The 11,973-nt window shown below is 43.6% G+C and overlaps 1 long non-coding RNA gene across 1 annotated transcript; it reads right to left on the reverse strand.

Annotated features, from left to right (window-relative positions):
• Window positions 1–448: 448 nt before the first annotated feature.
• On the reverse strand, window positions 449–4,935 carry LOC147964699 (uncharacterized). Its single transcript, XR_015607871.1, has 3 exons — window positions 4,397–4,935; window positions 4,004–4,316; window positions 449–3,322 (listed from the first exon to the last, which is right to left on the reverse strand). It is a non-coding gene; the product is annotated as an uncharacterized LOC147964699 (long non-coding RNA).
• Window positions 4,936–11,973: the final 7,038 nt, after the last annotated feature.

An 11,973-nucleotide genomic window follows, 5' to 3' on the forward strand; every position in this document is an offset into this window, starting at 1 on the left:
ATGCAGCAAAGTAGCGTAAGTATTTCCCTCAGTTTTGAGAACCAAGATATCAATCCAGTAGGAGATCACGCTTGAGTCCCACACACCTACACAAACAAACAAACGATTCTGCATCTACTACGATTACTCCACACATCGACCACTATCCAGCATGCATCTAGAGTATTAAGTTCATAAGAGTAGAGTAATGCTTTAAGTAAAATGACGTGATGTAGAGGGATAAACTCATGCAATATGATATAAACCCCATCTTTTTATCCTTGATGGAAACAATACAATACGCTTCGGTTCCCTTTCTGTCACTGGGATTGAGCGCCGCAAGATTGAACCCAAAAGTAAGCACTTCTCACATTGCAAGAAAGATCAGTCTAGTAGGCCAAACCAAACTGATAATTCGAAGAGACTTGCAAAGATAAACCAATCATACATAAAAGAATTCAGGGGAGATTCAAATATTGTTCATAGATAAACTTGATCATAAACCCACAATTCATCGGATCTCGACAAACACACCGCAAAAGAAGATTACATCGAATAGATCTCCAAGAAGATCGAGGAGAACTTTGTATTGAGATCCAAAGAGAGAGAAGAAGCCATCTAGCTAATAACTATGGACCCGAAGGTCTGAAGTAAACTACCCACACATCATCGGAGAGGCCATGGAGTTGATGTAGAGGCCCTCCGTGATCAATGCCCCCTCCGGTGGAGCTCTGGAAAAGGCCCCAAGATGGGATTTCTCGGGTACAGAAGGTTGCGGCGGTGGAATTAGGTTTGCGTGGTGCTCCTGGATGTTTGGGGGGTACGTGGACTTATATAGGAGGAAGAAGTACGTTGGTGGAGCAACGAGGGGCCCACGAGGGTGGAGGGCACGCCCCCTGCCTTGTGCCCTCCTCGATCGTTTCTTGACGCGCACTCCAAGTCTCCTGGATCACGTTTGTTGAGAAAATCACATTCCTGAAGGTTTCATTCCGTTTGGACTCCGTTTGATATTCCTTTTCTTCGAAACCCTAAAATAGGCAAAAAAACAGCAATTTGGGCTGGGCCTCCGGTTAGTAGGTTAGTCCCAAAAATGATATAAAAGTGTAAAATAAAGCCCATTAACATCCAAAATAGATAATATAATAGCATGGAGCAATCAAAAATTATAGATACATTGGAGACGTATCATCTTCTCTGAATTCTTTTATGCATGATTTGATATCTCTGTAATTCTCTTCGAACTATCGTTTTGGTTTGGCTAACTAGATTAGGTTTTCTTGCAACTGGAGAAGTGCTTAGCTTTGGGTTCAATCTTGCGGTGTCCTTTCCCAATGACAGTAGGGGCAGCAAGGCACGTATTGTATTGTTGCCATCGAGGATAAAAAGATGGGGTTTTCATCATATTGCTTGAGTTAATTCTTCTACATCATGTCATCCTACTTAATGTGTTACTCTATTCTTCATGAACTTAATTCTCTAGATGCATGCAGGAGTCGGTCGATGTGTGGAGTAATAGTAGTAGATGCAGAATCTTTTGGTCTACTTGACACGGACATGATGCCTATATTCATGATCATTGCCTTAGATATCGTCATAACTTTGTGCTTTCCTATCAATTGCTCGGTAGTAATTTGTTCATCCACCATATTATTTGCAATCATGAGAGAAGCCTCTAGTGAAACCTATGGCCCCCGGGTCTATTTTCCATCATATAAGTTTCTATTTTCCATCATATAAGTTTTCGATCTACAATTTTAGTTTCCCATTTACTATTTTTGCAGTCTTTTACTTTCCGATCTATAAACTAAAAATACCAAAAATATTTACTTCACCGTTTATTTATCTCCATCAGATCTCACTTTTGCATGTAACCGTGAAGGGATTGACAACCCCTTTATCACGTTAGGTGCAAGTTGTTTGATTGTTTGTGCAGGTATTAGGTGATTTGTGCGTTGTCTCCTACTGGATTGATACATTGGTTCTCAAACTGAGGGGAATACTTATCTCTACTTTGCTGCATCACCCTTTCCTCTTCAAGGGAAAAACCAATGCAAGCTCAAGAAGTGGCAGTATCAAGACTAGCAAAGCTTAATGGGTATGGAATGGATAAGTGGTGAGGTTGCAGCAAGCTCTAAGCATTGTATGGTGGCTAACTTACGAGTACAAGATTAAGAAGAGTTACTACGCATAACGGTCGCAAACTAGTAATGATCAATTAGAGATCCTGAACTACTTACGAGTCAAACATAAACCCACCGTGTTCTCTTCTTGAACTCACTCGAAAAGAGACGGTCACGGTTACGCACGAGGTTGGTGTATTTTAATTTGAATCTAGTGTCAAGTTCTCTACAACTGGATATTAACAATTCCAATCTGCCACATAACCCCGGGCACGGCTCTTGAAAGTTTAAACCCTGTAGGGGTGTCCCAACTTAGTCCATCACAAACTCTCACGATCAACGGAGGAAAATCCTCCTCTTGGAACAACCCGATCAAGCTTGGAATCCCGGTTCACAAGACATTTCTACAATGGTAAAACAAAACCAGCAAGACCTCCCGACGTGCATGCACCCTGATAATAGTCACGCGTATCTCGTCTCAGGCCACGATCGGATGGGTCAAGCTACGCGTAAAACCCGTCCTCGAGTTTCGTCATGGTGGCAATGCAGGTTGCCCAGTTTGGACGAACACTCATGAGGAGCACTGGCCCGGGTTGTCGATTAATTATACCCGAGGTTCGGAAAGTCCCTATGCAAGTTTTAGTTGTTATTAGGAAAATGGTAAAACCAATGTTGGGCCTTCCTAGAAGTGTTTTATTCAAAGCGTACTATCAAGGGGGCCCATAAACCCCGATCGTGTTAGGAAGGCAAAATCAAGGAATATAACACCGGTATGACGGAAACTAGGGTGGCAAGAGTGGAACAAAACACAAGGCAAAAGGTCGAGCCTTCCAGCCTTCACCAAGTGTATATATGCATTAATTAAATAAGAGATATTGTGATATCCCATGATATCCATGTCCCAACATGGAACAACCTGCACTGCACCTGCAACTAGCAATGCTATAAGAGGGGTTGCGCAAAGCGGTAACATAGCCAAACAACGGTTTTCTGGGAGAGTGAAAAGGTTAGAGGCTGTTTCATGGCATATTGGGAGGCTTGATAAACAAGTGGTAGGTAGCACGGCATGGCGGTAACATCAAGACAACTAGCAAAGCAAAAATAGTAGTGGTATCCAGGATAATGATCATCTTGCCTAAAATCCCGCTAGGAAGAAGACCGAATCCAGCAAGAAGATGAACGGGCGTAGTCGAACGAATCCTCACAATCGCAACATAACCGAACTATCAAGGAGAAGCGCAACCGAAAAGAAGAAAACAACATGGTGAACCAACAATCATAAACATGGCATGATGCGCAACCAAATATTTAACGAGTTGCATATTGACAAAACACCACATTTGAATTATTTAGTTCACTCCCGTTTATGTACCCATCAATATTAATTGTTGTTAATCATGGCAAGGGGTGAAGCATAAATAAACTACCTATTTAGGCAAGTTTAAATGAGGCCGGAAACAACAGACGACAATTCCGGAAAATCCTCATATGCTTATTTTGAATTTGGTACTGTTCTGCCCTTTAAACAATTTTAGAGTTGTTAAACATGCAAAGTAAGTGCATCATGTTAATCTATGCATTTTTCTACCTCATTTACATATAAAGTTTATTTAATTCGAAGCTATGATTAAATAGTTATGAAATAAACCATTTTAACATGTCATAATGCAAATTAAATGCAAACATCAATTTAAACATTTTTAACATGGATGAAGTTGCATATTATGAAACTAGATGAAATTCTAAGCGTTTTACATATACAAAGTTTTTACATATGATGCATAGTTTGTGAGATATTAAATGCATGAACATGAGGGACTTTTCTGTAAAACCGTAATTCATTGGAAAATGGATAAATCGTCCAGAGTAGAAATAGATCGAGCCAAAACTGGTGCACTGCTCACATTGGGCCCAAAGGAGAAGGTGGGCTGGCTTGGTGGGGAGGCTGGACGCGGGCTAGACCTTGGCGCAACGCGGTTGGACGAGGCCCAAGCGGGTGAGTCGATCTGGATCGGGTCGATCCAGACGAGCACGAAGTTGTGGGCGCTGTCTTCAACAAAGCAGAGCAGTGCGACAACAGGAGGGGTCGCGAGGCATGGCGCTGACAGTGGAGGCCGACGGAGGCGCGGGAGCAGCATGCGGCTGCGGATCCGGTCGAGGACGACGGAATCCGGGCGTGGAAAACAAGGACGATTGGTGGCGCTCCTCGGGGGTTCCCTGAAGAGAGAGACATGAATAATAGGGAGATGCAGGGAAACATGGGAAGGGTGAAGCACGGCGGACGGCGCTGGTCTCACCGGCGGGCTTGGCGGCAAGGGCGACGAGATGGATGTTGGGGACGACTCGTTCTGGCCGGAGACGAGGCCATGGGCGGCGCTGGCAGTTCCTGTCGGCGGGAAGAGATCAGGCCATAGGGAGAGGCAGGGGCAACAAGAAGAAACAGGGGGAGTGGGAGAAGAGGAGCGACGGGGAGGTCCTGGCCTAACGATGGCGGGGCCGCCGCTGGCTCTGGGTGAGCGGCTAGTCCGGCGGCTCGGCTACAGGGGCGCGGGGGTCGATCCAGGAGCTGGTGTTGTGGTGGCTCCTGATCCGATCGAGATTGAGAGGTGCGGGAGGTTACAAGTAGCTTGGGAGGCTTCCTGGTCGTTGGATCGTCAGATCTAATGGCCAGGAATGGATCTCGGGGGCGCTGGTGGAGGCTAGATGCAAGCATGGATATTTGGAGGTGGTTGCGGGGGGAATTGAGCATGTGGGATCTGAGAGGATCCCGAGGTGGAATGGACAGGGGTGGCGGCGGTGGAGGGACAACCTCCTAGGTTTTAGGGTTAGCCTAGATTTGGTATGAGGTTGTTCTATATATAGGGAAAGGAGAGGTTTAGGGTGGATTTGGACCCTTTGATCATAATCGAACGGTCGAGAATAAATAGGCTAGGAAAGTCTATATAAGAAATGAAGATGTTTCTCGGATGTTTGGGGATGATCCGAATCCAACGGTGGTCACTGAGCGGGTCGAGTTCGGGTAAGTTTTCAGACACGGGCAAGGGGTTTGACAAAAGGCCACGGAGATAAGGGGGGTTTGATGGTCTCACGTAAGAGAGAGAGAAGAGAGCCGTCCGGTGGATCTAAGAGAAGGTTCACAAAGACAAGGGAGGCTGACAAAAGGTCAACGGAGACAAAGAGAGAAGTAGCAGCTATGAATGACTACGAGTTTTATGAAAACATGCGGATGCAATGCACATGATGCCATGATGAAATGCAACAAAGAAATAAAACACACGACAACAACGAAAAAACTGGAAGGCATCTGGGGCATCGGTCTCGGGTCATTACAGTTACATCGGATAGAACTCCAAAAAGATTAAGCAGAACATTGTATTGAAGATCAAAGAGAGATAAGAAATCATCTAGCTACTAGCAATGGACCCGTAGGTCCATGGTGAACTACTCACGCATCATCGAATCGCAGCAATAATGATGTAGAAGCCCTCCGTGACTAATACGTTGATACGTCCATTTTGCATCATGCTTTTATATCAATATTTATTGCATTATGGGCTGTCATTACACATTATGTCACAATACTTATGCCTATTCTCACTTATTTTACAAGGTTTGCATAAAGAGGGAGAATGCCAACAGCTGGGATTCTAGGCTGGAAAAGGAGCAAATACTAGAGACCTATTTTGCACAGCTCCAAAAGTCCTGAAAATTCACGGATGATGTTTTCCAAATATATAAAAAATACCGAGCACAAGAACCTCACCAGGGGGGCCACACCCTTCCCACGAGGGTGGGGGGCGCGCCCTACCCCCTAGGCGCGCCCCCTACCTCGTGGCCCCCCTGGCGGCCCTCCGATGGCCATCTTCTGCTATGTGGAGTCTTTCGATGGGAAAAAATTAATACGCCATCTTCTCGGACGAAACTCTGCCGCCACGAGGCGGAACCTTGGCGGAACCAATCTAGGGCTCTGGCGGAGCTGTTCTGCCGGGGAAACTTCCCTCCTGGAGGGGGAAATCATCGCCATCGTCATCACCAACGCTCCTCTCATCGGGAGAGGGCAATCTCCATCAACATGTTCATCAGCACCATCTCATCTCAAAACCCTGGTTCATCTCTTGTATCCAATTCTTGTCTCCAAGTCCGGGATTGGTGCTAGTAGGTTGCTAGTCGTGTTAATTACTCCTTATAGTTGATGCTAGTTGGTTTAATTGGTGGAAGATCATATGTTCAGATCCTATATGCATATTAATACCCCTCTGATTATGAACATGTTTATGCTTTGTGAGTAGTTACTTTTGTTCCTGAGGACATGGGAGAAGTCTTGCTATTAGTAGTCATGTGAATTTGGTATTCGTTCGATATTTTGATGAGATGTATGTTGTCTCTCCTCTAGTGGTGTTATGTGAACATCGACTACATGACACTTCACCATTATTTGGGCCTAGAGGAAGACATTGGGAAGTAATAAGTAGATGATGGGTTGCTAGAGTGACAGAAGCTTAAACCCTAGTTTATGCGTTGCTTCGTAAGGGGCTGATTTGGATCCATATGTTTCATGCTATGGTTAGGTTTACCTTAATACTTTTGTTGTATTTGCGGATGCTTGCAATAGAGATTAACCATAAGTGGGATGCTTGTCCAAGTAAGGGCAGCACCCAAGCACCGGTCCACCCACATACCGAATTATTAAAGTACCGAACGCGAATCATATGAACGTGATGAAAACTAGCTTGACGATATTCCCATGTGTCCTCGGGAGCGCTTTACATCATATAAGAGTTTTTCCTGGCTTGTCCTTTGCTACAAAAGGATTGGGCCACCATACTGCACTTTATTTACTTTTGGTACTTATTTCTTGTTACAAATTGTCCTATCACAAAACTATCTGTTACCACTTATTTTAGTACTTGCAGAAAATACCTTGCTGGAAACCGCTTACCATTTCCTTCTGCTCGTCGTTGGGTTCGACACTCTTACTTATCGAAAGGACTAAGATAGATCCCCTATACTTGTGGGTCATCAATACTCTTTTCTCACGCCGTTGCCGGGGAGTGAAGCACCTTTGGTAGGTGGAATTTGGTAAGGAAAAATTTATATAGTGTGCTGAAATTTACTGTCACTTGTTACCATGGAAGGTAATCCTCTGAGGGGCTTGTTCGGGGTATCTTCACCCCGACCACTAGAGCAAAGAGATGCTCCTCAACCTACTGAACCTACTGAAAATGAATATGAAAATTAAAATGCTTGCTTTGAAGTTCCTTCGGGTATGATAGAAAAACTGCTAGCTGATCCTTTTCTAGGAGATGGAACAAAACATCCTGATTATAGCGACCAGACCTCAAACAGTCTGATCTCTGTGCTCCGGTGTCATCCCTGGATCAGTATTGCTGACACCACACAGTACTCAGAGGATTTATAACAGAGTAGCAATCACACACTTATTACATCGAGTGTCTCCATAGAGAACTTATTACAATAAATATGGCTTAAGGCCATCTAATAACAATAACAGCGGAAGGCTTGGAAGATAAGTGAGTCCATCAACTCCAACGGCATCACTGAGTATAGAACCACGACCAAAAACTCCTTAATCATTGTCTGAAAAGTCTGCAACATTAACGTTGCAGCCCGAAACGGGTCAGCACATGGAATATGCTGGCAAGGTAACACATAGAGAGTAATGGAATGAAACAACTATACTATATGCATATTTGGCTGGTGGAAAGCTCTATGGTTACAGTTTTGCGTAAAGCCAATTTTTCCCTACTTCAAAGGAATAAATTTATTTAACTATCATGGTAGTTGTTAAACATTGAGAATGGTTGACAGCATCCTCAATCCCAATTAAACATCATCATTATTAAAAACCCAACAAAATTAATTTAGAGTAACATGTCAAGATTCACATGATAATCCAAGTACTAGATACTCAAGCTGTCCATAACCGGGGACACGGCTAACCATGATTAGTTTATTACACTCTGCAGAGGTTTGCGCACTTTTCCCCACAAGACTCGATCGCCTCCGTTTGGTTTCTCACACTACAAGGTGTTTGAGAAACGGATGACCGAGACATAGTCTTTCAGAAGCGCTAGCACCTTACGATCGGGTAGACCGTACCACCTACATCCCCTGCATCTGCTAGTCTACCACTGTAAGAGTTCGCACGACTTAGTCAACTATGCTAGAGCCCATAATAGCTTGTGGCTGCACACGGAAGTTTCTAGTATGAATAATCTCATGATCCCTTTGAGCCTGGGTGGCGGTCCAAAAGAAAACATGCAAGTCCTGGATTACCCAGGTGCCTCAATCCACCCAGATGTGCGTTTAAGTTGCCACCTTGGATAAACCATTAATTAACAAACACACATCTTTCATGGATATCACTCACCCAATCCACGTCTACTAGCATAGCATGGCATAATAAGCAAACGTAGAAGTAACTCTCAAAGGTTTGAAAATAAACAGGTAATAGGTACTACCTCAACTACTTCCCATCCCACAATTTAATTAGATCCTAACCATGCAATGTTTGAGGATTTGATCTAATGCATTAAAACTGGGTAGTAGAAAAGGTATGATCAAAGTGTTACTTGCCTTGCTGATGATCCGGGAAACCTAGCGATTCGAAGTAACAAGCGGCGCACTCCGGGTACTCTATCGCAAACAAACAAGCACACAATAAGTACTCATCTAAGGCACGGGTAAAACTCGAATAAGAGATCTAACCAGAAGGTTCAACTTAAGAACTCCGGTTTGCAAAAAGAATCAAATCGAACGAAGCAACGAAAGTCAAATGGCGAAAGAAAACAACTTTGTCCTACTAATCTGGATCTAGGGCAATTTTTACAGTAGCAAAAACTTGCTTAAGTTGGTTAAACGGATAGAGGGTTTAGAGACGAAACTCCAGGCGCTTGAATCGCCGGATTCCGATAAACGAGCGAAAAGTTATACTAAAAAGAAAATCGGATCAGGAATCGCGATCAGAAAAATCGCGGATTTAATTCTAAAAAAATAAAAACAACGAACGTTCGCTAGAACGAACGAACGGACGAACGCTCGCTAAAAAAATAAATCGTAAAAACCGATCTATTTAAAAAAACCAAAACTAAAAAAACCGGCGAAAATCGACGGAAAAACCGAATGGTTTTCCGAAAAAAAATAAAAAAAATCAGCGCGGACTTCGAGGCGACCTCAGCGGCGAGTCGGCGGCGGCGGCAGTAGGGCGGCGGCGGGGCGCTCGGGGCGGCTAGGGTTCGGGGGCGCGGCGGCTGGGCCTCGGCTGGCTCCCCCCGGCTTATAAAGCCTAGCAGGCCGGAGTCCCGGTCGGACACGGCCCGTAGGTCGGTTCGTTTTTTTAAATATTTATGCGTAGAAGAAAAATAAATAGAAATACTAAACGGACTCCAAAAATCCCGAAATAAAATTTCCCGGGCTTCTAAAATCAAGCCGCACAAGGTGAACATTTATTTGGGGCCTAAATGCAATTTTGAAAAATGCACATTTTTCCTAAATTCAAATAAAATAACGAAAAACTCCGAAATAAAATCTTATTTGATTTTATTATCAAATCCTCAATATTTCTTTATTTTGGGAAAGTCATTTTATTCCCTCTCTCATATTTTTGTAATAGAAATAATTGATGATAAAATAATAAAAATCAAATGACCCTATTCTCAAAATTTGAGAAAACTCAAATATGAAAATAAAGAATTTCCCAACTCTCTCTCCATGTGTCCTTGAGTTGCATAGAAATTTCTAGGATCAAACCAAAAGCAAAACAAAATATGATATGCAAAGATGATCTAATGTATAACATTCCAAATTGAAAATTTGGGATGTTACAAACCTACCCCCCTTAAGATGGATCTCGCCCTCGAGATTCGGGTTGGCTAGAAAATAGGTGAGGGTGGTCCTTGAGCAAATCTTCCTCTCGTTCCCAGGTGGCTTCATCCTCTGTGTGGTGGCTCCACTGAACTTTGCAAAACTTAATAACCTTGCTGTGACTGACTTGGCTGGCAAACTCGAGAATCTTAATTGGTTTCTCCTCGTAGGTCAAATCGTTATCCTACTGAATTGTTTCCAATGGCACTGTCTCTCTCAAGGGTATGTCAGCCATCTCCGCGTGACACTTCTTCAACTGAGAAACGTGGAACACATCATGAACTCCTGACAATCCTTCGAGCAATTCCAACTTGTAGGCCACTTCTCCCATACGCTCCAAAACTAGATATGGTCCTACAAATCATGGCGCTAACTTTCCTTTAATCCCAAAACGCTTTGTTCCTCGAAGTGGGGATACTCGAAGATAAGCTCTATCTCCAACTTCGTAAACAGTCTCCTTGCGTTTCGAATCTGCATAACTCTTTTTTCTGGACTGAGCTACCTTGAGCCTATCGCGAATCAATTTCACCTTCTGTTCAGACTCTTTAATCAAATCAGGTCCAAACACTGGCGGTCTCCAACTTCGTCCCACGACAACGGTGTCCTGCACCTCCTTCCGTACAAAGCTTCGAAAGGGGCCATCTTTAAACTGGTTTGGTAACTGTTGTTGTAAGAGAACTCTGCATATGGCAAATTGTCGTCCCAACTAGATCCGTAATCTAGCGCACAAGCTCTCAGCATATCTTCCAAAATCTGATTGACTCTCTCGGTCTGTCCATTTGTCTGTGGATGAAAAGCAGTAATGAATTCTAGCCTAGTACCCAAAGTTTCATGCAACTGCTTCCAGAACTTTGAGGTAAACCGGGTTCCTTTATCTGATACGATACTCCTCGGAACTCCATGCAGACATACGATCCTGTTCATGTATATCTTTTCCAACTTAGCACTGGTGTAAGTGGTCTTTACTGGGATGAAGTGAGCTACTTTCGTCAACCGATCAACTACAACCCAAATCGAGTCATAGCCTGAACGAGTCCTGGGTAATCCCGTGATAAAATCCATGCCTAACTTATCCCACTTCCATTCGGGTATTGACAATGGTTGTAACAATCCTGCTGGCTTCTGATGCTCTGCCTTTACTCTCTGACAGACATCACAAACTGCTACATACTCCGCAATATCCTTCTTCATTCCGGTCCACCAGAAAATGTCTTTCAAATCCAAATACATCTTGGTATTTCCTAGGTGAATCGAATATGGTGAATCGTGTGCCTCTTGCAGAATTAGCTTCCTAATCTCTGGGTCATTTGGCACATAAACACGGTCTTCAAACCATAGGGTGTCGTGCTCATCCTCACGAAATCCTTTAGCCTTTCCTTCGCTTATTTTCTCCTTTATAGAGGCAATCTCCTTGTCAGTCTTCTGAGCTTCTCTGATTCTATCCATCAAAGTTGACTGAATCTCCAATGCTGCTACATGGCCTCTCGGAACTATTTCCAAACATAGTTCACGAAGATTTTCTGCTAACTCCATTGGTATTTCTCCCGTCATTAATGTATTGACATGGCTCTTACGGCTTAATGCGTCAGCTACTACATTAGCCTTTCCGGGATGATGATGCAATCTCATATCATAATCCTTGATGAGCTCCAACCATCTCCTTTTTCTGAGGTTTAACTCCTTCTGTGTGAAAATGTATTTCAAACTCTTATGGTCCGTGTACACCTCACAATGGTTTCCAATGAGGAAATGTCTCCATGTTTTCAATGCATGCACTATGGCTGCTAATTCCAAATCATGCGTAGCATAATTCAACTCATGAGGTTTCAGTTGTCTTGAGGCATATGAAACAACTCTCCCTTCCTGCATAAGCACTGCTCCAAGTCCTCGACGTAAGCGTCGCAATACACCTCATAGTCCTTGGTCTGATCTGGCAAAATCAACACTGGTGAAGTAACCAAACGTTTCTTCAACTCCTGGAAACTAGTCT

The sequence above is a fragment of the Triticum urartu genome, chromosome 6A (assembly GCF_056163025.1).
Source record: "Triticum urartu cultivar PI428250 chromosome 6A, HENAU_Tu73, whole genome shotgun sequence".
Classification (NCBI taxonomy): domain Eukaryota; kingdom Viridiplantae; phylum Streptophyta; class Magnoliopsida; order Poales; family Poaceae; genus Triticum; species Triticum urartu.